This window comes from Cetorhinus maximus, chromosome 25, assembly GCF_964194155.1.
Source record: "Cetorhinus maximus chromosome 25, sCetMax3.hap1.1, whole genome shotgun sequence".
Taxonomy (NCBI): domain Eukaryota; kingdom Metazoa; phylum Chordata; class Chondrichthyes; order Lamniformes; family Cetorhinidae; genus Cetorhinus; species Cetorhinus maximus.
In genome coordinates this window covers 20,282,329-20,295,269 of record NC_135903.1, presented here as the reverse complement: position 1 = coordinate 20,295,269, position 12,941 = coordinate 20,282,329, and positions in this window count along the sequence as shown.

Sequence of the window (12,941 nt, the reverse complement as noted above, 5' to 3'; positions counted from 1 at the left end):
CTATCATGGTTCTGGGAGAGAGAGGAAGGTGTGAGGGCGGATGCGCAGGAGATGGGCCGGACGCGGTTGAGGGCCCTGTCAACCACCGAGGGTGGAAAACCTCGGTTAAGGAAGAAGGAAGACATATCAGAGGAACTGTTTTTGAAAGTGGCATCATCAGAACAGATGCGACGGAGGCGAAGGAGCTGAGAGAATGGGATGGAGTCCTTACAGGAAGCGGGGTGTGAGGAGCTGTAATTGAGGTAGCTGCGGGAGTCGGTAGGCTTGTAATGAATATTGGTGGACAGTCTATCACCAGAAATTAAGACAGAGGTCAAGGAAGAGAAGGGAAGTGTCAGAAATGGACCATGTGAAAATGATGGAGGGGTGGAAATTGGAAGCAAAATTAATAAATTTTTCCAGGTCCAGACGAGAGCATGAAGAAGCACCGAAGCAATCATCGATGTACCGGAGAAAGAGTTGTGAGAGGGGGCCTGAGTAGGACTGGAACAAGGAATGTTCCACATACCCAATAAAGAGACAGGCATAACTGGGGCCCGTACAGGTACCCATAGCCACATCTTTTGTTTGGAGGAAGTGAGACGATTTTATGCAGAAATTGTTCAGTGAGAGAACAAGTTCAGCTAGACGGAGGAGAGTAGTGGTGGATGGGGATTGTTCAGGCCTCTGTTCGAGGGAGAAGCGGAGATCCCTCAGACCATCCCGGTGGCATCCAGCTCCACCTGTCCCACCCCCCTCTACCAGCTTATATTTCACCTCATTTCTCTATTTCCTTAGTTCTGATGTTCTGATGAAGAGTCATTCAGGCTCAAAACGTCAACTGTATTCCTCTCCGCAGATGCTGTCAGACCTGCTGAGTTTTTCCAGGTATTTTTGTTTTTGTTTTACATTTCTAACTTTCCCAGTTCTGATGAAAGATCATTAACCTGAAACATTACTTCCTTCTCACTCCAGAGATGCTATCAAAGCTGTTGAGGATTTTCAGCATCCGCAGTATTTTGCTTTTGTACAGTAAAAGAGGATTTGCTTAATGATTCTTTCAGTGGAAAGTCCTTAGTTATCAAGCTAATCTCAACATAAAATCTGCCTCTGTAGCAGTCATATGATATGGCATGGTCAGCAATAGATTGTGCAATATGAGAACATTATTTGAAATATTGTGCAAAAAAAAAGTTCATTGCAAGAGGCAGAAAATTTTGGGGTAGGTGGTAAAGCTGGCATCAAGTATAAAATCTACCCCATAGTGTTCCCATCTAATGTGGCAATGGCCTAGAAAGTACTTCCCTTTAGTGGTGTTCCTATTTCCAGGAACCACATTACATTTGCACATCAACAGGCAGCAGCAATGGACGTCAACAACATGTCATTACCATAGGAATAACGTAATAACTGCTGTCTATTTTGGGCAGTTTAGTAAGTACTTGGCCCTGCTGATTTCAGACAAAATCAGATCATCAAGAAAAGTCAATCACCTGTTATTACAACATTGTATTTGCCCATGTAAAAGTCTGTGCTGATTTCAAGCAAAGTCAGGTCTTAGCACTTTGTTAAAGTGTGTTTACTTTAGTGAATGAGATTCTGGATATAACTGCTAATGACTAGGAGCCATTGAAAGGTTTAATTTCCTGTTTTTAAAAAGATTGTTACTTAATCTTTTTGGTTCACCATGTATAAGCAGACAAATCATGTTACATGGCATGTTTCTGCCCTGTACATTCTAACTGATCCACCCTACATTATCTAACCCTGTCAATACCAATACTCCTGCTTTAAAAGGTGACGACTGTATTTGCTTTCTTCTCTCCATTTAAAGCTTTCAACTACAACTACAGTGTTATTTTCCCAAGCCCTAGAAAGAATTGCCCCTTCTCTCTTCAATGGGGGGAGTAATTGATCCTCACAAGGTTTCCTTTAGGTAATAGCCCTGGCTGTTTCATTTCTGATACATCAAATATCTTTTCTGATAAATGTAGTGTGTCAGCCGTGGCATAGTTGGTAACACACTAACCTCTCAGTCACAGCAATGTGGATCCAAATACCAAACCAGAGACTTCAGTATTGAAACCAAAGCTGACATTCCAGTGCTACTGAGGAAATGCTCTGCTGTCAGAGGTGTGTCTTTTGGATGAAATGTTTAAACCGAGGCCCCGTCTGCCCCCACAGGTGAGTGTGAAAAGAAACAGCTCAAGGGAGCTATGTTTGGTGTGTGGCCAATATTTATCCCTCAATCAGCGTCACTTTTGAAAAAGCAGATTATCTGGCTACATTGCTGTTTAGGGGAGCTTGTTGTGCACATTCCTTATGTTAAACTTGAAAAGGGCTTAATTGGCTGTGAAGTTCTTTGGGGCACCCTGTGGTCATGAAAGATGTTATATAAATGCAAAATCTCTTTATCTTTTTGCAGAATAGACCTTTCAATGTTTTTCTCTTCAACACAGTGGGCAGAAACTCTAACAAGGTGCCATGGTGGCTTCAAAACAGGACGGACTTTACAATGTTCATGTTGCAGAGGAAGCCCCTTTTCCTAACTAGTCGTTGATCCTTGGTTTGTAAAGATCTATTTTACAAGGATAATTTAACTTATCTGCTTTTCATACACTAATATTTATCAACAATCTTTTCTTATCAAGATTTGGATCAGTTTGAGTTTGTGATATTGATCAAACATAAGTATTGGTAACATATATTGAAAAAATTATGCATTCACCCCCACCCCAGATACTGTGCGTTGAATGCAGGCTCCTAAGTTGTTTTAGAAGAGATCTGACTATTCTATTTTGGGATTCTTTGGCCTGGATTTATAAATAGTGTCAGCAGAGGTAACTCAACCCATGATGGTGAAATGGCAAGGGTCACTATTCGTTTTAAGCAAGCAACATACAGCCACTCCATAGGGAGCCGAAACATATCAGCAAAGGTTTTCACTCACCTTTTATAGAATCAATGTGAAATTGGCTTTTATTCCCAGAATTTGTAATGCTATTTAAGATGGTCGGTTTTAGCAGTGATATGTCTGTTGATTACTATCTGATATTGGTTCCTGATATTGAGACTCAGTTCAAACAAATATCCTACATTTAATGGGTGCCTTAATCTGGTGTCTAAGGTGGCCATCATGCACAATTATTGTGTTTTTCAGTTTCTTTGCGCCAGCTGCAGAGGAAATGATGCAACTTTAAATTTTTAAAATAGTCTTTCTTATGAAATTTTCCAATGGATAAGAGCAATGACTTTGAGAACCTCTCCAACCGTTTCTTTCTTGAGCAACTTGCAGATTTATCCTAATCCAATCAATCTCTTGATGGAATTGACAAACTACAAAAAAGATTCTTGGAGAAAAATGTTCTTGGAAAGTTTTGCCCAATCTCCGAACGGTAATTCATCTAAATGCCAGAATATTAAAGTTGACACTGTTCAGTTCCAAATGCGTTCTAAAAAGGCATCATCCATAATTGAAGCAGGATAGGAAGAATCACATTCCAAAATGCAATGTTTGAGCATCTGTGTGCATTCTTAACCTTCAGATATTTTATCCTTCTTAAAGAATTAATTTATTGATGTATCATTAACTGTTTCTGGGTAGGGGTGGATGGGGGCAGGTAAGGATTGAGGTATCTCACATATCTACTGCTCTATGGGAAGGAGTAATTTATATTCATGTTTCTGGCCTGTTTACTGGTTCTGTTTATTTCCTTACTGTCCACACTACTATCTCAGTGAAGACTGGGGTCAAATGAGGCTGTATCATTGCACCAGCTCTCTTCTCCGTTTTTCTCTCTGCAAGACTGCACCTCACCTCCAGCAAATTACCCACAGGCGTGGAGATAATCTATAGAACAGACAGGAAACTGTCCAACCTATGCCGCCATCAATCCAAAACCACTCCAGCCTCCATCATATATCTTCAGTATGCAGACGATGTTTGTGTGTGTGTTCACTCAGCAGCTGAGCTCCAGATCATTGACAATGACTTCTCTGGAGCATATGAGAAAATGGGCCTTTCCTAAACACGTGGAAAGCTAAGGTCCTCCAACCAGAATGCACAGCACAACAGCCTTCAGCAGACTGAAGAAAAACTGCCTTCAGCAGACTGAGGACAAGGATCACAAACCTGAGACTGTCATTGTTTACTGAGCAGCAGCGATCCCTGCACTCCTATATGCTTAAGAGGCTTGGGCAACCCACAGCAGGCACCTCAAAGCACTGGAGAAGTACCAATAAGGTCCTCCAAACCTGGTGGTTAGAAAGGCAGTCCAACAGCCGTGTCCTCTCCCAAACCAACTTGCTCAGCATTGAGGCGCTAATCACTTAAACCAGCTCTGCTGTGCAAGACATGATGGCTTGTATGTCTGATACCAGACTCTCGAAACAACTGCTTTACCCAGAACTCAGATGCAGCTATAGACTCCCAGGAGACAGTGGAAACACTTTAGGGATGTTTCAAAACATAAGAGCTCATGGTGCAGGCAGTAACATATTAGCATGGATAGGGGATTGGTTACATAACGGGAAACAGAGTAGGCATAAATGAGTCATTTTCAGGTTGGTAAGATTTAACAGGTGGAGTGCCACAGGGATCAGTGCTAGAGCCTCAACTATTTACAATCTATATTAATGATTTGGATGACCAGACTGAATGTATGGTTGCTAAATTTGCTGATGACACAAAGATAGGTAGGAAAGTAAGTTGTCAAGAGGACACAAGGAGGCTACCAAAGGATGTAGCAAGGCCAAGTGAGTAGATGAAAATTTGGTAAATGGAGTATAATGTGGGAAAGTGTGAACTGTGAACTTGTCCACTTTGGCAGGAAGAATAAAAAAGCATCATGTTATTTAATTGGGAAGAGATTGCAGACTCTTGAGGTACAGAGGGTTCTGGGTGTCCTAGTACATGAATCTCAAAGTTAGTATGCAAGTACAGCAAGTGATTAGGAAGGTGAATGGAATGTTGTTTATTGCAAGGGGGGTGGAATATAAAAGTCAGGATATTTTGCTACAGTTGTATAGAATATTATGAGACCACATCTAGAGTACTGTGTACAGTTTTTGATCTCCTTATTTAAGAAAGGATATGATTGCATTAGAGCAGTTCAGAGAAAGTTCACTCGACTGATTCCTGGAACGAGGGTGTTATCTTATGAGGAAAGGTTGGACAGGTTGAGCCTGTATCTGTTGGAGTTTAGAAGAATGAGAGGCTATCTTAGTGAACCATATAAGACCCTGAGGGGACCTGACAGGATGCTGAAAGGATGTTTCTCCTTTATAAGGAGAGACTTGAAACAGTGGATGCAGTTGAAAATTAACGAGTCTCCCATTTAAGATGGAGTTGAAAATGTTTTCTCTCAGAGGGTCATGAGTCTATGAGGCAGGCAGGGTCATTGAATATTCTTTAGGCTGAATTAGTTCCTTGATTGACAAGGAAATCAAAGGGTATAGGGGGTAGGAAGGAAAGTGGAATTGAAGCCACAATCAGATCGGCTATAATCTTATTGAATGGCAGAGCAGGTTTGAGGGGCTGAATGGCCTCCTCTCAATTCTTATGTCGTATGTTAGGTCAAACACCCTGCCATCTCATGAGACCCAGGTTTGTGACCGACTAAAATGGAGAAGGCTCATTCGGGAAGGCACCAAACACATCGAGAGACTTTGTTAGGGGCGTGAGCGGTGAAGTCGAGGCATCAGAGAGAGCACACTAACTTCCAAACAGCCCATCTACCCAACTCTTCAAACAGCACCTGCCCTGCATGTGGCAGAGTCTGCAGATTGCACATTAGACTTAGCAGCCATATCAGAACTCATCTAACCAGAGTGGAAGCAGGTCATCCTAGATCCTGAGGGGCTGCCTAAGAAGAAGGCCCTTCTTGAAGTGCCAACCTAGGCTCAGGTAGCATTTGCTTTTTGAATAAGAAACCTGTGGGATCAAAATCCACTCTTGAGACTTGAGCACATAATCTAAACGAATGCTGAAGCAGTGCTGCATTGTTGGACATGCAGCCTTAGGATGCATCTGCCTTCTCAGCTGAATGTAAAAGATCTATGTAACTATTTGAAGAAGGAAATTTTGCCAGTGTTTTGGTTAATATTCAAACTAAACTAGATTGATGATCAGACAATCAAAAATGTTTGTGAGACCCATGTTGTACACAAATTGATTGCTGCATTTCTCACTTTACACAATGTCCAAGTACTTCAAATAGCTTTAAAGTGCTTGATGGTGTCTTGTAGTTGTGAAAGATGCAATATAATACAAGTTCTTTCTGATCTTGTTTCAAGTGCCCAGGTAATATATTTTTTTGTTTCTCTCTCCAGTGAAAGCAAGTTCACTTTGTCTCTCATTTTATGATTTGGCAAACCTAAGTGCAATTATTTTTCCTCTGAACACTCTGTTGCAACAAAATCCTCATAATCATTTCCAAATTAAACTACAACTCATTACATTTTTAAGAATGAGAATACAATTTACATTGGTTACCTTGTGATGGCTGGCCTCTGGTTTAGGGCTGCCATATTTGTTCTATTTCAGATGTAGACATAGCATTTCTTTGTATGGCTTTGGTCTTGCAGCATGCACATAACAATTGGCTATTTCAAGACTTAAAGGTTAACTTCTAAATTTTATTGTGCAATTATTTTATAATTACAGTATACACTTTACAGTTGATATTATTGGTCATTTTCTCAACTTTATTCCTAGGAGGCGACTCTTGTCAATATTTAATGCAAATCGTATTTCCCATGAGATGGTGGTGGGTCTTTTCCCCTTAAACATTTTAGTCCTTGTGATGCTGGTGCTCCCAATGTAATTAGATAGGGAATGGAATGTGTGAATGGATAGGCTTTAAAGAATTATTACAGCAATTATACATTCCTTCAAGGCACAAAAACCCAAAAGAAAAGTCAGTTAACCGTGGCTAACAAAGAAAGTTAAGGATTGTGTAAGATTAAAAGAAAAGGCCTATGAAGTTGCCAGAAATAGTAGTAAATCTGAGGATTTGAGCATTTTAGAATACAGCAAAGGAGGACCAAGAAACTGAGAAAGGGAGATTAGAATATGAATGTAAGCTAGCAAAAAACTTAAAGATGGACTCTAAAAGCTTCTATAGGAATGTAAAAAGGAAACATAAGAATATAAGAAATAGGAACAGGAGTAGACCATTTGGCCCCTCAAGCCTGCTTCGCCATTCAGTAAGATCATGGCTGATCATCTTGTATTTCGATTTCCACATTCCCATCTACCCCCGATAACATTTGATTCCCTTGTCTAACAAGAATCTATCCACCTCTGCCTTAAAAATATTCAATGACCCCACCTCCATCGCCTTCTGAGGCAGAGAGTTCCAAAGTTGCTCAACCCTCTGAGAGAAAAGCTTTCTCTTCATCTCTGTTCTAAAAGGGCGACCCCTGATTTTAAAACAGCGCCCCCAGTTCTGGACTAGCCCACAAGAGGAAACATCCTTTTGACGTTCACCTTTTCAAGGCCGTTCAGGATCTTGTATACTTCAATCAAATCACCCCTCACTCTTCTAAACTCCAGTGGAAACAAGCCCAGCCTGTCCAACCTTTCCTCATAAGACAACCCACTCATTCCTGGTATCAATCTAGTAAACCACCTCTGAACCTCCTCTAATGTATTTACATTCTTCCTTAAATAAGGAGACCAAAACTGCACGCAGTATTCGAGGTGTGGTCTCACCAATGCCCTGTATAACTGAAGCATAACATCCTTACTTTTATGTTCAATCCCTCTTGTAATAAAGGATAGCATTCCATTAGCCTTCTTAATTACTTGCTGTATATGCATACTAACTTTTTGTGACCCATGTACGAGAACACCTAGATCCTTCTGCACGTCAGAATTATGCAGCCGTTCTCTATTTAAGTAATATTCTGCTTTTTTGTTCTTCCTGCCAAGGCGAACAACTTCACATTTTCCTACATTAAACTCCATTTTGACAGGTCTTTGCCCACTCACTCAACCTATCTATATCCATCTGTAACCTCCTCATGTCCTCTTCACAACATACTTTCCTACCTATCTCTGTGTCATCTGCAAATTTAGCTACCATATCTTTGCTCCCCTCATCTAAGTCATTGATGTAAATCATAAAAAGTTGAGGTCCCAGTACAGGCCCCTGTGGGACTCCACTCGTCACATCCTGCCAATCCAAAAAATACCCATTTATGCATACTCTCTGCTTTCCACCAGCCAGCCAATCTTCTATCCATGATAACGTGTTACCCCCTACACCATGCGCCTTTATTTTCTGTAATAACCTTTGATATGGCACATTACCAAATGCCTTCTGGAAATCCAATTACATTACGTCTACAGGCTCCCCTTTATCCACCGCGCATGTTACTCCTTCAAAAAACTCCAATAAATTGGTTAAACGTGATTTTCCTTTCACAAAGCCATGTTGACTCTTCCCTATTGTCTTGAGCTCTTCTGAGTGCCCAGTTTTAACCTCCTTAATGATTGATTCTAACAACTTCCCTACGACAGACGTCAAACTAATTGGCCTATAATTTCTTGTTTTCTGCCTCCGTCCCTTCTTGAAAAGTCTGATGGAACCTTTCCAGAATCTAGCGAATTTTGGAAAATTAACACCAGTGCATTGACTACCTCTTTTAGCAACCTCTTTTAAGACCCTAGGATGTAGTCCATTGGGACCCGGAGACTTGCTAGCCTGCAGCTCCATCAATTTGCTCAGTACTGTTTCCCTAGTGATTTCAATTTCACCAAGTTCCTCTCTCCCTTTCACTTCCTGATTTGCAGCTATTACAGGAATGTCTTTTGTATCCTTTATTATGAACACAGAGGCAAAATATTTGTTCATTTCTTCCGCCATTTCCTTTTTATCTACTATTAACTACCCACTGTCACTCTTTAGAGGACTAAGACTCACTTTACTTACTCTTTTCCTTTTAAAATACCTGTAGAAACTCTTGCTATCCATTTTTACATTCTTAGCTAGCTTCCTCTCATACTCTAATTTTTTTCTCCTGGTTAACCTTTTATCATTCTCTGCCGTTCTTTATATTCTGACCAATCATCTGTCCTGACACTCATGTTATCTAAGACAAATGTGGCAGAGTCAGGATAATTTAGAATTGGGAATGGAGAAATGGCAGAGAAGCTAAATGATTACATTGTGTCTGTTTTCCCTGACGATGATACAAGAAATCTCCCAGAATTAGAGATCCAAGGGACTAGAGGGAATAAGGAATTGAAGGAAATTAGTATTCTTAAGAAGGTTGTAATGGAGAAATTAATAGAACTGGAGGTTGAGAAGTCCCCGGGACCTGATATTCTACATCCCAAAGTGTTGAAAGTGGTAGCTATGGAGACGGTAGATGCATTGATCATCTTCCAAAATTCTATAGATTCTGGAACAGTTCCTGCAGATTGGAGGTAGTAAATGTCACCCCAATATTTAAAAAAGGAGGGAGAGAGAAAACTGGAAATGACAGATGTGGTAGCCTTACATCAGTAGTAGGGAAAATGCTGGAATCTGTTATAAAGAATGTAATAAATGAACATTTAGATAATAATGATCTAATTGGGCATATTCAACATGGATTTATGAATGGGAATTCATTTTTGATGAACCTGTTGGAGTATTTTTTGGATGTTACTAACAGAATTGATAAAGGGGAGTCAGTCGATGTAGTGTACTTAGATTGTCAGAAGACTTTTGATAAAGTTCCCCACAGAAGTTTGATTAGCAAAATTAAAGCACATGGGTTAGGAGGTAATATACTGGCATGGATTAAGGATTGGTTAACAGGCAGAAAACAAAGTAGGAATAAATGGGTCATTCTCTCACTGGCAGGCTGTGACGAGTGGGGTACTGCAAGGATCATACTTGGGCCCCAGCTGTTCACAATATATATCAATGATTTGAATGTGGGGACCAAATGTGACATTTGCAAGTTCGCGGATGACAAAGCTAGGTGGGAATGATTATGAGGAAGATACAATGAGGCTTGGGAGGGATTTGGACAGACTTAGTGAATTGTTAAGAATGTGGCATATGGAATATAATGTGGAAAATTGTGAGCTATCCACTTTGGTAGGAAGAACAGGTATGCAGAGTATTTCTTAAATGGTCAGAGATTAGAAAGTGTAGATGTACAAAGCGACCTGGGTTTCCTCATCAATAAGTCACTGAAAGCTAAAATGTAAATGCGGCATGCAATTAGGAAGGCTAATGGCATATTAGCCTTTATTGCAAGAGGATTTGAGTGCAGGAGTAGTGAAGTCTTACTTCAATTGTATAGAACCTTAGTTTGACCACACCTGGAGTACTGTGCGTAGTTTTGGTCCCCTTACCTTGGGAAGGATATTATTGCCATACAGGGAGTGCAACAAAGGTTCACCAGACTTGTTCTCAGGATGGTAGGACTGTCCTATGAAGAGAGATTGGGGAAACCCGGCCTGTATTCTCTAGATTTTCAAAGTATGAGGTGATCTCATTGAAACCTACAAAATACTTAAAGAAATAGAGTATGCAGGTAAGATATTTCCCATGGTTGGGGAGCTTAGAACCAGGGAATACAATTTGAAAATAAGGGGGAAGCCACTTAGGACCGAGATGAGAAATTTTTTTACTTAGAGGGTTGTGAATCTTTGGAATTCTCTACCCCAGAGGGCTGTGTATGCTCAGTCATTGAGTATGTTTAAAGCAGAGATTAGTATTTAGAAATCTGTCAATGACATAAAGGGATATGGGGATAGTGTGGGCAAAAGGCATTGAAGTGGACGCTCAGCCATGATCATATTGAATGGCAGACCTCGCTCAATGTACTGAATGGCCTACCCCTGCTCCTAGGTTCCTATGAACTGATCCATCCTGAGTGATGATGAACTTCGTGAGTGTTTTTTCAGTTGGAGCCATCCAGGTGAGTGCTGAATATTTCATCCTTACAATGAGCCTTATAGCGAGTAGATAGGCTTTGAGGGGTCATGACGTTTACCACTGATTGCAGAGTGCCCAGCATTTGCCTTGCTGTTGCAACCACAGCGTTGATACGGCTGACCCAATGAAGTTTCTGGTGACTCCAATATGTTGATAGTAACTCAGCAATGGTAGTTCCGTTAAAGGTCAATGGGCCATGACTGGTTTTCCTCTTGCTAGGGATTGTAATTGCCTGGTTCTTATGTGACACGTGTCATGCTTCATTTGTTAACATAAGGCTGGATCCTGCTGTAAGCTAGTATGGGTGCTTCATTATCAGAGAAGTTGTGAATGGAGGTGAATACTGATATCATCAGCAAACAAACTCGTTCTGCGCCTTATGATAAAGGAAAGCTTTTTGAAAAAGGAGCTAAAGATGATTAGACTTGGGATGCTTCTCTGAAGAGGTCCTACAGTGATGTCCTATAACTATGGTGACCAGCCAACAATGATGTCAGAAAAACAAATGTACACCCTTGTTCATCCTCTAAACTGGAAGGTTTGCATCTCAGGTTTCTGTCATATATTTATTTCACCCCTCTCCTAATATTACTCAGTTCTGTTGACGGGTCGTGAGGACTCGAAACGTCAACTCTTTTCTTCTCCGCCGATGCTGCCAGACCTGCTGAGTTTTTCCAGGTAATTCTGTTTTTGTTCTGTCATATTGGGTTGTGTTGCATGCCTGGAAGTTTGCTATAGGCAATAGGCTAGGAATAAAGGTCATATTACATCTGTCACAAGTGTGGGGATGTGTTGTCAGGCTGCAGCAGTAGAAAGCCCAAGGGCTTGGATTGTCGTCACTTTTGTGAATCTGAGGAAGCAGTGAACTGGGTGTAGTTTAAAGGGGAGCTGAGTACTTCTCTTGATGAAAAGTCACAGAACTGAAATGTTAACTCTGTTTCTCTCTCTCTCTCCATACAGATGATACCTAACCTGAGTTTGCTGCATTTTCTGTTTTTATTTCAGATTTCCAGCATCTACAATATTCAGCTTTTCGATTTTGAGTATTTTTTTTTTGTTATTGACTTTTTAGCACCAATGGTTTTTCTAGTCTTCCTTTTCCTGCCCCACTTCATTTTATTCTTTGTCTTTCCCACTATCCTAAGGGCTTTTCCTGGATCTAGTTCCACAGCTGCTGCTAACCTCCAGTACCTTACTCATGTCATCATTGTTCAGTGTTGCAGATTATTTAACTGTGGAGGGTGTCACAGTTGAACCTGATCCCGTTTTTACCCAATGACCCCACAAACACACTTCCAAGAGGAAATAGCAATGTGATGGAGGGACTTTAACTGATTTTTCCCCACACCCTAGCCCAGAGGTACTGAGCCAATTATAGTTGCTGTCTTTGAAAAGATCAACTAACAATATGGAGCTGGAAACAAACCTGGAAGTGTCTGGCCTGTTGGCTCATAGCCAGGCGTGTACGAGAGGTATCTTCCCTCTCACCATCCCAAGACTCCAGGAAAGCTTCCTTCTCTTATGTTTGCAATTAATGGGATTATTTTGTAATAAAGATGACTATCCCCATAGAAATAGCTTTATTCATATACACACACCTTTTAAAATCATTTGATTTTGCAAGGAATCCACAGGATAAAACTTCCATCTGTTGAACCAGATATATTAAGAACCTCAGTTTAACACTAAGCTCAGCTCAGTACCCTGGCCTCAGAAACACTTGTAAGTGATTACTCCTTTTTGACAGTTAAATACTTTCATAGTGGGCATAGCTATTCATTCTTACTGATTTGCATTTCATGGAAACAATTATTTGTACTAATTAGCTCTGTGTTAATGTAGCACAAACCCTAATATATTACCGTTTATGAAAGCTAAATCTATCAGTATGACACCACTCATGAAGGTTTTGACAGGTTTTGCAATTTCTGGCTTGTGAGGGGACTAAGACCTCACCCTGTATATTTTTATAAAATACTTGTAGATATCCCCATGGCTATTTCTAAAATTTTTTAAAACTGG